This window comes from Peromyscus maniculatus, chromosome 1, assembly GCF_049852395.1.
Source record: "Peromyscus maniculatus bairdii isolate BWxNUB_F1_BW_parent chromosome 1, HU_Pman_BW_mat_3.1, whole genome shotgun sequence".
Lineage (NCBI taxonomy): Eukaryota > Metazoa > Chordata > Mammalia > Rodentia > Cricetidae > Peromyscus > Peromyscus maniculatus.
In genome coordinates, this window is record NC_134852.1 from 69,393,624 (window position 1) to 69,406,301 (window position 12,678).

Below are 12,678 nucleotides of genomic sequence, written 5' to 3' on the forward strand. Positions count from 1 at the left end.
CAAAAAAAAACTAGGCTGGGGGTGGGGTTCAAGTGAAGGTTAACTTGCATTATCCCCGTGCCTTGACCCAGAGACGCCCTGGTCCTCCTGACTCCACCTATGGGTGTTGCACTGGAGTCCCTGATCAGTGGCTCCTCTCCAAATCCCTTGGAATTGTTCAGGACAGTGTATACATTTGGAATTGCCATTCAGCACCCACAGGTTGGAGGGCTAGAAGTTTGTGCTGTGGATATTGTTCTATATAAATAAAATACTGGTGGCCAGTGATGAGGCAGGAAGTAGGTTGGACAAGGAGAGTGGAGAATTCTGGGAAGCAGAAGGCTGAGGGGAGAGACTCAGCAGCCACGGCCAGGAGAGGCAACTTGTAAAGACGCCGGAAAGCCACCAGCCACGTGGCAAGGTATAGATTTATAAAAATGGGTTAATTTAAGATAAAAAACAGTTAGCAGAAAGCCTGCCACGGCCATACAATTTATAAGTGATATAAGCGTCTGAGTGATTATTTTATAAGTGGATTGTGGGACTGCGGGGCTTGGGGAACCTGGAGAGAATCCCTCCAGCTACAAATGGCGCCCAACGGCTCGAGCTTCCACCTTAAACCTGACAATATTTAATATCCAATTCTAAACAGACCCCAAACCAGGTTCCTGCTTCTTGTCTCATATGAACAGCTAGATGGCGCAAAACGCGGGTTTGAACACTGGCGGGTTCCTGGCGTGTGTGTTTGACCGGCAGTATGGAGGCAATGAGGCATCTACCAGCGGCACATTAAGCTGTGTGGTAGATTTAAAAGAGGTTTCTGGGCTACACGCTGCTTTGATAAAAGCTTAGACCCACTATTTCTGAGACCTGATGACTCCCAGAGCTGGCGGAAAATGTACCACTGCCATGTTGGACAGCTAAAGTGGGTGGAGCCAGCAGCCACAGCGCAGTTTCAGTCTTAGAATGGTACAGTTTAAAACACTAGGCTCAAGGCTCAAGGTAATATAAAAAATAAGCCACGTAACGATGGCTACCACACAGAAAATCTGGATTATGTTGTCTTTGATATTTGTAACTGAAGAAAAACATTTGATTACAAAAGCTGTTGAGTTATGCCAAAATGTATATTTTAAAGGTACCTTGACTTCAAAATTTGGATTTAAGGATATGTTGCTTTGGAAAAGAGGTTCTGCTTTTGTTTCCACAGAAAGCCAGAGGCTATGGATTTGTTCCAGATTAAGATACATCAGGTTTCAACAGCCAAGACCCCCTGAAAGGTCTCCGATGACACCATGGCCCAGATGATCCAGCATCCAGAGCGGTTTCAAGGCAACTGGTTCAAACAATACAGCCTCACGGACTACCCCATAGGTCTAAAATTTTCTTTACATCCCCATAAGATACAGCGCCCCCCTCCAGCAGAAAGTAGTAAGAGATGCTACGCCCAAATTCCCAAATATACCAAGCTGGCTTTAGAGGTGGCATTGGCCCACTCCCCCTCTAAACCCAGACATATTACTTTAAAAAAAATGGTTAGACAATTCTTATGTCCCAAATCAGAAGAGCCCTCTGGTGTGGGACAGAGAAAACCAATATTTTTATTTAAAACAGATTGATTATAAATGTGATCTCTTTCTAAAAAAGAAAAGGGGATATAATATAGATATATAGGAGGATACAGAGATTATAAGATAAAAGGATAGATTAATTAACCTACTTTTAAAGAACAACTTGTTTAAAATGTTTTACATTGGTATAGATTTTAGTTTATGTTTAAAATGTTTTACATTGGTATGGATTTTAGTTTATTGATACAAACTTGAAGTTAATATTGTTATACTGTGTATATATATATATTTCTATTCTTGTTTGAGGTATTATGTTTATGTAACTCATTTAAAATTGTATGGATAATTAAAAAATAGATAAAAAATATCTGTAGCCATGTTAGTTAAGTTTTCTAGGTATACATAGATATATTTCAGATAGATAGGTAATCTTCAAACACTTCATAGACCTACAGAATATGGCATTTAAATAACTTAAAATTCTGTTGATGTGAGACACAATTGCTCCTGGCTGCACCAATTGATCCCGAGAGAATGTTGGGCTGCTAAGACATTTCCATTTGGAAGTTTGTCTTTTTGGCACAAAATGGCCTACTGGGCAAAGAACTGCCCTTGCCTTGATGGCTGACAGTACAAATGCAATGCTGTCCTTTCTGGACAAGCGGGACACAAGGAAAGTGACCACTGTACTCTGCCAAGACAGCGTAAGATGGTCTCTCAAAATTCCTGCTTCTGAAAATGGTCTGTCAGATATTCTAGGCCTGTAGCCAATCTGAATGCACCAACAATGCTGAGAAACATTAGGTGACTGTCCAGGCTGCCAGCTGTCTTGGTCTACTCTTGCAAGATTCCCGAAAGTTGCTTACATCCATCTACCATTTCTCAGGTACCATTATGTTCCTTCTCAGGTCTTTGATGTGGTTGAAAATTAGATAATTGTAATTTCCTCAGTTATGATAAAATATAAGTTAGATATAAAACCTTAAACTCACAAATATAAGATAGATAGGACATCTTCTTTAATATTGTATCTCTAATTCTTCCTCGGTAATTGTTTTGTTATATATAATTTTACCATGTTAAAGTTAAAACCTTCCTTTTTAAAAAAAAAAGAAAGAAAAGAGGGCAAGTGCTGTAGATATTGTTCTATATAAATAAAACACTGGTGGCCAGTGATGAGGCAGGAAGTAGGTGGGACAAGGAGAGAGGTGAATTCTGGGAAGCGGAAGGCTGAGGGGAGAGACACAGCAGCCACGGCCAGGAGAGGCAACCTGTAAAGACGCCGGTAAGCCACCAGCCACGTGGCAAGGTATAGATTTATAAAAATGGGTTAATTTAAGATAAAAAACAGTTAGCAGAAAGCCTGCCACGGCCATACAGTTTATAAGTGATATAAGCGTCTGAGTGATTATTTTATAAGTGGATTGTGGGACTGCGGGGCTTAGGGAACCTGGAGAGAAGCCCTCCAGCTACAAGTTTGCCGCCATCAGGCCAGAGCCTGGAGGCCTTGCTTCCAAGGTGGAAAGGTTCTTGGTGTTTCAGAGGCCTTAGAAGGCGAGGGCACACGATGTTTAGAGATCCCAGCCCTTGGTTTGATATTTCCAGTTACCTGAAATGTGCCAGGATGCTGCGGGCTCTGAAACGGCATCCCGGGTCACTGAAAGACAGCAGAAGAGACAGGGACATGAGCAGCGTGTTGGCGGCTAAAGCCTTGCCCGAGGCTAGACAGTCACACCAGGTGCTTTGGAAAGGAGCCCGGAGGGCTCTCCTAGGTATGTGCACCTGGATAGCTTGGGTACCCCAGGAGGGGAAACAGGGCTTCGGGAAGCAGGGCCTGCGAATTGGGAATCAAGGAAGCCACAAGGCGACCAGGCACCTGTTTCTCCCCTGCCCTGCAGCCTGGGCCTCAGCGTAATCCTATTGAGCATGATTTTTATGTCATCATCTCTCTTCGTGACATAGGTTTGTCATCATAGACCCAGGTCTCCAGAGAGCAAAGCTACACATGCGTTTAGGACACAAACAAGATTGCTTACCAGGGGTGACAGTGCTGATGAGGGCCTTGGCTGTGAGAAGGTTAGGCCCAAAGGTCACCTCGGCCTGGTGAACTCTGCTTCAAGGGATGCAGCAGAATGAGTTCTCTTCTTCCTAAGGGCACCTTTTTGGGAGGAAGAAAGGGGAGGATGTCAGGGCACTCTTGAGATGGGCCACTGATGACACTGCACGGTCTGAGGGATCATGGGACCATGGTCTGAACGCATGACAAGGTTTAGTAAATCTCTGGCCCTTGGAACATCAAAGAGTGACTCCTGCCACACAGGAAGGCATAGGTGTCTTTCTGGCCCGTCCAAATTTTAACTTGAGTTTTTCAGTAAGGGCACCTTTCCCCTCGTGCTGTGACTTAGAGACTTAGACTGATGACAATTGTCCAGGCACTATACAGGGCTAATGAAATCTTTTTTCCTAGTGATTCCTGCCTTGGCCCCATCAAGTCAGAGACCTGTCATCAGTTCTCTGTGGTAGAGCACCATATATATGTATATATAATGGCTGATACCCACAGACAAATCAATTCATATAACAAACAATTCTACCCGGGGCGTCATTTGCTGGTCTCCAGCCTGTGTCACATGCCTGGTCTACACCCCTGGGGAAAATCCACATCACAGTGCTCACAGAAGTGTGTTTTCAGAGCTTTGTGGGATATGCATGGAGCTGAAATTCTTGGGAACGCCTACGTTTGGGAGGCTCTGAAAATATTCAGGGCTCTTGGCCTCATGGCCAGGAAGAGATTGCATTCCCTGAAACACACTCTCGCCTTGGCAGCTGGAGACTGATGCATGGGAGGTCAATCAAGTTGCCTCTCTAAGTCACATGGGGAGGGAACGCTTTGTGGGTCCAGTCCAGCAGTAGAATGTTCCAGATGTCCCTAAGTTCGATATGCCCAAGATGTAGGCGGGGTTCAGCGGGTGCCTAGGGTGTGCCAGATGGCCCTTCCTGAAAGCCCCTTCGTTCAGGACGTGGGTCTCATGCCTTGTGTCACAATGTGACCTTGAAGGTCTTTCTCAGCCCATCCCAAATGTTCGGGAGGTCCAAAAAAAACCTAGGCTGGGGGTGTGGTTCAAGTGAAGGTTAACTTGCATTATCCCCGTGCCTTGACCCAGAGACGCCCTGGTCCTCCTGACTCCACCAATGGGTGTTGCACTGAAGTCCCTGATCAGTGGCTCCTCTCCAAATCCCTTGGAATTGTTCAGGACAGTGTATACATTTGGAATTGCCATTCAGCACCCACAGGTTGGAGGGCTAGAAGTTTGTGCTGTGGATATTGTTCTATATAAATAAAAAACTGGTGGCCAGTGATGAGGCAGGAAGTAGGTGGGACAAGGAGAGTGGAGAATTCTGGGAAGCAGAAGGCTGAGGGGAGAGACACAGCAGCCACGGCCAGGAGAGGCAACCTGTAAAGACGCCGGTAAGCCACCAGCCACGTGGCAAGGTATAGATTTACAATTTAAGATAAAAAACAGTTAGCAGAAAGCCTGCCACGGCCATACAGTTTATAAGAGATATAAGCGTCTGAGTGATTATTTCATAAGTGGATTGTGGGACTGCGGGGCTTGGGGAACCTGGAGAGAATCCCTCCAGCTCCAAATGGCGCCCAACGGCTCGAGCTTCCACCTTAAACCTGACAATATTTAATATCCAATTCTAAACAGAGCCCAAACCAGGTTCCTGCTTCTTGTCTCATATGAACAGCTAGACGGCGCAAAACGTGGGTTTGAACACTGGCGGGTTCCTGGCGTGTGTGTTTGACCGGCAGTATGGAGGCAATGAGGCATCTACCAGCGGCACATTAAGCTGTGTGGTAGATTTAAAAGAGGTTTCTGGGCTACACGCTGCTTTGATAAAAGCTTAGACCCACTATTTCTGAGACCTGATGACTCCCAGAGCTGGCGGAAAATGTACCACTGCCATGTTGGACAGCTAAAGTGGGTGGAGCCAGCAGCCACAGCGCAGTTTCAGTCTTAGAATGGTACAGTTTAAAACAATAGGCTCAAGGCTCAAGGTAATATAAAAAATAAGCCACGTAACGATGGCTACCACACAGAAAATCTGGATTATGTTGTCTTTGATATTTGTAACTGAAGAAAAACATTTGATTACAAAAGCTGTTGAGTTATGCCAAAATGTATATTTTAAAGGTACCTTGACTTCAAAATTTGGATTTAAGGATATGTTGCTTTGGAAAAGAGGTTCTGCTTTTGTTTCCACAGAAAGCCAGAGGCTATGGATTTGTTCCAGATTAAGATACATCAGGTTTCAACAGCCAAGACCCCCTGAAAGGTCTCCGATGACACCATGGCCCAGATGATCCAGCATCCAGAGCGGTTTCAAGGCAACTGGTTCAAACAATACAGCCTCACGGACTACCCCATAGGTCTAAAATTTTCTTTACATCCCCATAAGATACAGCGCCCCCCTCCAGCAGAAAGTAGTAAGAGATGCTACGCCCAAATTCCCAAATATACCAAGCTGCCTTTAGAGGTGGAATTGGCTCACTCCCCCTCTAAACCCAGACATATTACTTTAAAAAAAAATGGTTAGACAATTCTTATGTCCCAAATCAGAAGAGCCCTCTGGTGTGGGACAGAGAAAACCAATATTTTTATTTAAAACAGATTGATTATAAATGTGATCTCTTTCTAAAAAAGAAAAGGGGATATAATATAGATATATAGGAGGATATAGAGATGATAAGATAAAAGGATAGATTAATTAACCTACTTTTAAAGAACAACTTGTTTAAAATGTTTTACATTGGTATAGATTTTAGTTTATGTTTAAAATGTTTTACATTGGTATGGATTTTAGTTTATTGATACAAACTTGAAGATAATATTGTTATACTGTGTATATATATATTTCTATTCTTTTTTGAGGTATTATGTTTATGTAACTCATTTAAAATTGTAATGGATAATTAAAAAATAGATTAATAATTAGTCATCTATGATAATCATATCTGTAGCCATGTTAGTTAAGTTTTCTAGGTATACATAGATATATTTCAGATAGATAGGTAATCTTCAAACACTTCATAGACCTACAGAATATGGCATTTAAATAACTTAAAATTCTGTTGATGTGAGATACAATTGCTCCTGGCTGCACCAATTGATCCCGAGAGAATGTTGGGCTTCTAAGACATTTCCATTTGGAAGCTTGTCTTTTTGGCACAAAATGGCCTACTGGGCAAAGAACTGCCCTTGCCTTGATGGCTGACAGTACAAATGCAATGCTGTCCTTTCTGGACAAGCGGGACACAAGGAAAGTGACCACTGTACTCTGCCAAGACAGGGTAAGATGGTCTCTCAAAATTCCTGCTTCTGAAAATGGTCTGTCAGATATTCTAGGCCTGTAGCCAATCTGAATGCACCAACAATGCTGAGAAACATTAGGTGACTGTCCATGCTGCCAGCTGTCTTGGTCTACTCTTGCAAGATTCCCGAAAATTGCTTACATCCATCTACCATTTCTCAGGTACCATTATGTTCCTTCTCAGGTCTTTGATGTGGTTGAAAACTAGATAATTGTAATTTCCTCAGTTATGATAAAAGATAAGTTAGATATAAAACCTTAAACTCACAAATATAAGATAGATAGGACATCTTCTTTAATATTGTAACTCTAATTCTTCCTCGGTAATTGTTTTGTTATATATAATTTTACCATGTTAAAGTTAAAACCTTCCTTTTTAAAAAAAAAGAAAGAAAAGAGGGCAAGTGCTGTAGATATTGTTCTATATAAATAAAACACTGGTGGCCAGTGATGAGGCAGGAAGTAGGTGGGACAAGGAGAGAGGAGAATTCTGGGAAGCAGAAGGCTGAGGGGAGAGACACAGCAGCCACGGCCAGGAGAGGCAACCGGTAAAGACGCCGGTAAGCCACCAGCCACGTGGCAAGGTATAGATTTATAAAAATGGGTTAATTTAAGATAAAAAACAGGTAGCAGAAAGCCTGCCACGGCCATACAGTTTATAAGTGATATAAGGGTCTGAGTGATTATTTTATAAGTGGATTGTGGGACTGCGGGGCTTGGGGAAACTGGAGAGAAGCCTCCAGCTACAAGTTTGCCGCCTTCAGGCCAGAGCCTGGAGGCCTTGCTTCCAAGGTGGAAAGGTTCTTGGTGTTTCAGAGGCCTTAGAAGACGAGGGCACACGATGTTTAGAGATCCCAGCCCTTGGTTTGATATTTCCAGTTACCTGAAATGTGCCAGGATCCTGCGGGCTCTTAAATGGCCTCCCGGGTCACTGAAAGACAGCAGAAGAGACAGGGACATGAGCAGCGTGTTGGCCGCTAAAGCCTTGCCCGAGGCTAGACAGTCACACCAGGTGCTTTGGAATGGAGCCCTGAGGGCTCTCCTAGGTATGTGTACCTGGATAGCTTGGGTTCCCCAGGAGGGGAAACAGGGCTTCGGGAAGCAGGGCCTGCGAATTGGGCCTCAAGGAAGCCACAAGGCGACCAGGCACCTGTTTCTCCCCTGCCCTGCAGCCTGGGCCTCAGCGTAATCCTATTGAGCATGATTTTTATGTCATCATCTCTCTTCGTGACATAGGTTTGTCATCATAGACCCAGGTCTCCGGAGAGCACAGGTACACATGCGTTTGGGACACAAACAAGATTGCTTACCAGGGCTGCCAGTGCTGATGAGGGCCTTGGCTGTGAGAAGGTTAGGCCCAAAGGTCACCTCGGCCTGGTGAACTCTGCTTCAAGGGATGCAGCAGAATGAGTTCTCTTCTTCCTAAGGGCACCTTTTTGGGAGGAAGAAAGGGGAGGATGTCAGGGCACTCTTGGGATGGGCCACTGATGACACTGCACGGTCTGAGGGATCATGGGACCATGGTCTGAACACATGACCAGGTTTAGTAAATCTCTGGCTCTTGGAACATCAAAGAGTGACTCCTGCCACACAGGAAGTGATAGGTGTCTTTCTGGCCCGCCCAAATTTTAACTTGAGTTTTTCAGTAAGGGCACCTTTCCCCTTGTGCTCTGACTTTGAGACTTAGACTGATGACAATTGTCAAGGCACTATACAGGGCTAATTAAATCTTTTTTCCTAGTGATTCTTGCCTTGTCCCCACCAAGTCAGAGAACTGTCATCAGTTTTCTGTGGTAGAGCACCATATATATGTATATATAATGGCTGATACCCACAGATAAATCAATTCATATAACAATCAATTCTACCCGGGGCGTCATTTGCTGGTCTCCAGCCTGTGTCACATGCCTGGTCTACACCCCTGGGGAAAATCCACATCACAGTGCTCACAGAAGTCTGTTTTCAGAGCTTTGTGGGATATGCATGGAGCTTAAATTCGTTGGGAACGCCTACATTTGGGAGGCTCTGAAAAAATTCAGGGCTCTTGGCCTCGTGGCCAGGAAGAGATTGCATTCCCTGAAACACACTCTCGCCTTGGCAGTTGGAGACTGATGCATGGGAGGTCAATCAAGTTGCCTCTCTAAGTCACATGGGGAGGGAACGCTTTGTGGGTCCAGTCCAGCAGTAGAATGTTCCAGATGTCCCTAAGTCTGATATGCCCAAGATGTAGGTATGGTTCAGCGGGTGCCCTAGGCTGTGCCAGATGGCCCTTCCTGAAAGCCCCTTCGTGAAGTACGTGGGTCTCATTCCTTGTGTCACAATGTGACCTTGAAGGTCTTTCTCTGCCCATCCCAAACTGTTTGGGAGGTCCAAAGAAAAAACTAGGCTGGGGGTGGGGTTCAATTGCAGGTTAACGTGCACTATCCCCGTGCTTTGACCCAGAGATGCCCTGGTCCTCCTGGCTCCACCTATGGGTGTTGCACTGAAGTCCCTGATCAGTGGCTCCTCTCCAATTCCCTTGCAATTGTCCAGGACAGTGTATACATTTGGAATTGCCATTCCGCACCCACAGGTTGGAGCGCTAGAAGTTTGTGCTGTGGATATTGTTCTATACAAATAAAACACTGGTGGCCAGTGATGAGGCAGGAAGTAGGTGGGACAAGGAGAGAGGAGAATTCTGGGAAGCAGAAGGCTGAGGGGAGAGACACAGCAGCCACGGCCAGGAGAGGCAACCTGTAAAGACGCCGGTAAGCCACCAGCCACGTGGCAAGGTATAGATTTATAAAAATGGGTTAATTTAAGATAAAAAACAGTAAGCAGAAAGCCTGCCATGGCCATACAGTTTATAAGTGATATAAGCGTCTGAGTGATTATTTTATAAGTGGATTGTGGGACTGCGGGGCTTGGGGAACCTGGAGAGAATCCCTCCAGCTCCAAATGGCGCCCAACGGCTCGAGCTTCCACCTTAAACCTGACAATATTTAATATCCAATTCTAAACAGAGCCAAAACCAGGTTCCTGCTTCTTGTCTCATATGAACAGCTAGACCGCGCAAAACGCGGGTTTGAACACTGGCGGGTTCCTGGCGTGTGTGTTTGACCGGCAGTATGGTGGCAATGAGGCGTCTACCAGCGGCACATTAAGCTGTGTGGTAGATTTAAAAGAGGTTTCTGGGCTACACGCTGCTTTGATAAAAGCTTAGACCCACTATTTCTGAGACCTGATGACTCCCAGAGCTGGCGGAAAATGTACCACTGCCATGTTGGACAGCTAAAGTGGGTGGAGCCAGCAGCCACAGCGCAGTTTCAGTCTTAGAATGGTACAGTTTAAAACAATAGGCTCAAGGCTCAAGGTAATATAAAAAATAAGCCACGTAACGATGGCTACCACACAGAAAATCTGGATTATGTTGTCTTTGATATTTGTAACTGAAGAAAAACATTTGATTACAAAAGCTGTTGAGTTATGCCAAAATGTATATTTTAAAGGTACCTTGACTTCAAAATTTGGATTTAAGGATATGTTGCTTTGGAAAAGAGGTTCTGCTTTTGTTTCCACAGAAAGCCAGAGGCTATGGATTTGTTCCAGATTAAGATACATCAGGTTTCAACAGCCAAGACCCCCTGAAAGGTCTCCGATGACACCATGGCCCAGATGATCCAGCATCCAGAGCGGTTTCAAGGCAACTGGTTCAAACAATACAGCCTCACGGACTACCCCATAGGTCTAAAATTTTCTTTACATCCCCATAAGATACAGCGCCCCCCTCCAGCAGAAAGTAGTAAGAGATGCTACGCCCAAATTCCCAAATATACCAAGCTGCCTTTAGAGGTGGAATTGGCTCACTCCTCCTCTAAACCCAGACATATTACTTTAAAAAAAAATGGTTAGACAATTCTTATGTCCCAAATCAGAAGAGCCCTCTGGTGTGGGACAGAGAAAACCAATATTTTTATTTAAAACAGATTGATTATAAATGTGATCTCTTTCTAAAAAAGAAAAGGGGATATAATATAGATATATAGGAGGATATAGAGATGATAAGATAAAAGGATAGATTAATTAACCTACTTTTAAAGAACAACTTGTTTAAAATGTTTTACATTGGTATAGATTTTAGTTTATGTTTAAAATGTTTTACATTGGTATGGATTTTAGTTTATTGATACAAACTTGAAGATAATATTGTTATACTGTGTATATATATATTTCTATTCTTTTTTGAGGTATTATGTTTATGTAACTCATTTAAAATTGTAATGGATAATTAAAAAATAGATTAATAATTAGTCATCTATGATAATCATATCTGTAGCCATGTTAGTTAAGTTTTCTAGGTATACATAGATATATTTCAGATAGATAGGTAATCTTCAAACACTTCATAGACCTACAGAATATGGCATTTAAATAACTTAAAATTCTGTTGATGTGAGACACAATTGCTCCTGGCTGCACCAATTGATCCCGAGAGAATGTTGGGCTTCTAAGACATTTCCATTTGGAAGTTTGTCTTTTTGGCACAAAATGGCCTACTGGGCAAAGAACTGCCCTTGCCTTGATGGCTGACAGTACAAATGCAATGCTGTCCTTTCTGGACAAGCGGGACACAAGGAAAGTGACCACTGTACTCTGCCAAGACAGGGTAAGATGGTCTCTCAAAATTCCTGCTTCTGAAAATGGTCTGTCAGATATTCTAGGCCTGTAGCCAATCTGAATGCACCAACAATGCTGAGAAACATTAGGTGACTGTCCATGCTGCCAGCTGTCTTGGTCTACTCTTGCAAGATTCCCGAAAATTGCTTACATCCATCTACCATTTCTCAGGTACCATTATGTTCCTTCTCAGGTCTTTGATGTGGTTGAAAACTAGATAATTGTAATTTCCTCAGTTATGATAAAAGATAAGTTAGATATAAAACCTTAAACTCACAAATATAAGATAGATAGGACATCTTCTTTAATATTGTAACTCTAATTCTTCCTCGGTAATTGTTTTGTTATATATAATTTTACCATGTTAAAGTTAAAACCTTCCTTTTTAAAAAAAAAGAAAGAAAAGAGGGCAAGTGCTGTAGATATTGTTCTATATAAATAAAACACTGGTGGCCAGTGATGAGGCAGGAAGTAGGTGGGACAAGGAGAGAGGAGAATTCTGGGAAGCGGAAGGCTGAGGGGAGAGACACAGCAGCCACGGCCAGGAAAGGCAACCTGTAAAGACGCCGGTAAGCCACCAGCCACGTGGCAAGGTATAGATTTATAAAAATGGGTTAATTTAAGATAAAAAACAGGTAGCAGAAAGCCTGCCACGGCCATACAGTTTATAAGTGATATAAGCGTCTGAGTGATTATTTTATAAGTGGATTGTGGGACTGCGGGGCTTGGGGAAACTGGAGAGAAGCCTCCAGCTACAAGTTTGCCGCCTTCAGGCCAGAGCCTGGAGGCCTTGCTTCCAAGGTGGAAAGGTTCTTGGTGTTTCAGAGGCCTTAGAAGGCGAGGGCACACGATGTTTAGAGATCCCAGCCCTTGGTTTGATATTTCCAGTTACCTGAAATGTGCCAGGATCCTGCGGGCTCTGAAATGGCCTCCCGGGTCACTGAAAGACAGCAGAAGAGACAGGGACATGAGCAGCGTGTTGGCCGCTAAAGCCTTGCCCGAGGCTAGACAGTCACACCAGGTGCTTTGGAATGGAGCCCTGAGGGCTCTCCTAGGTATGTGCACCTGGATAGCTTGGGTTCCCCAGGAGGGGAAA

General features: G+C 43.9%; 2 non-coding genes across 2 annotated transcripts; both read right to left on the bottom strand.

The window, feature by feature from the left end:
* Window positions 1-3,451: 3,451 nt before the first annotated feature.
* Window positions 3,452-3,530, bottom strand: LOC143271327 (small nucleolar RNA SNORD115). Its single transcript, XR_013048548.1, has one exon. It is a non-coding gene; the product is annotated as a small nucleolar RNA SNORD115 (small nucleolar RNA).
* Window positions 3,531-8,101: 4,571 nt separating this feature from the next.
* Window positions 8,102-8,180, bottom strand: LOC143271328 (small nucleolar RNA SNORD115). Its single transcript, XR_013048549.1, has one exon. It is a non-coding gene; the product is annotated as a small nucleolar RNA SNORD115 (small nucleolar RNA).
* Between the last annotated feature and the right edge of the window lie 4,498 nt (window positions 8,181-12,678).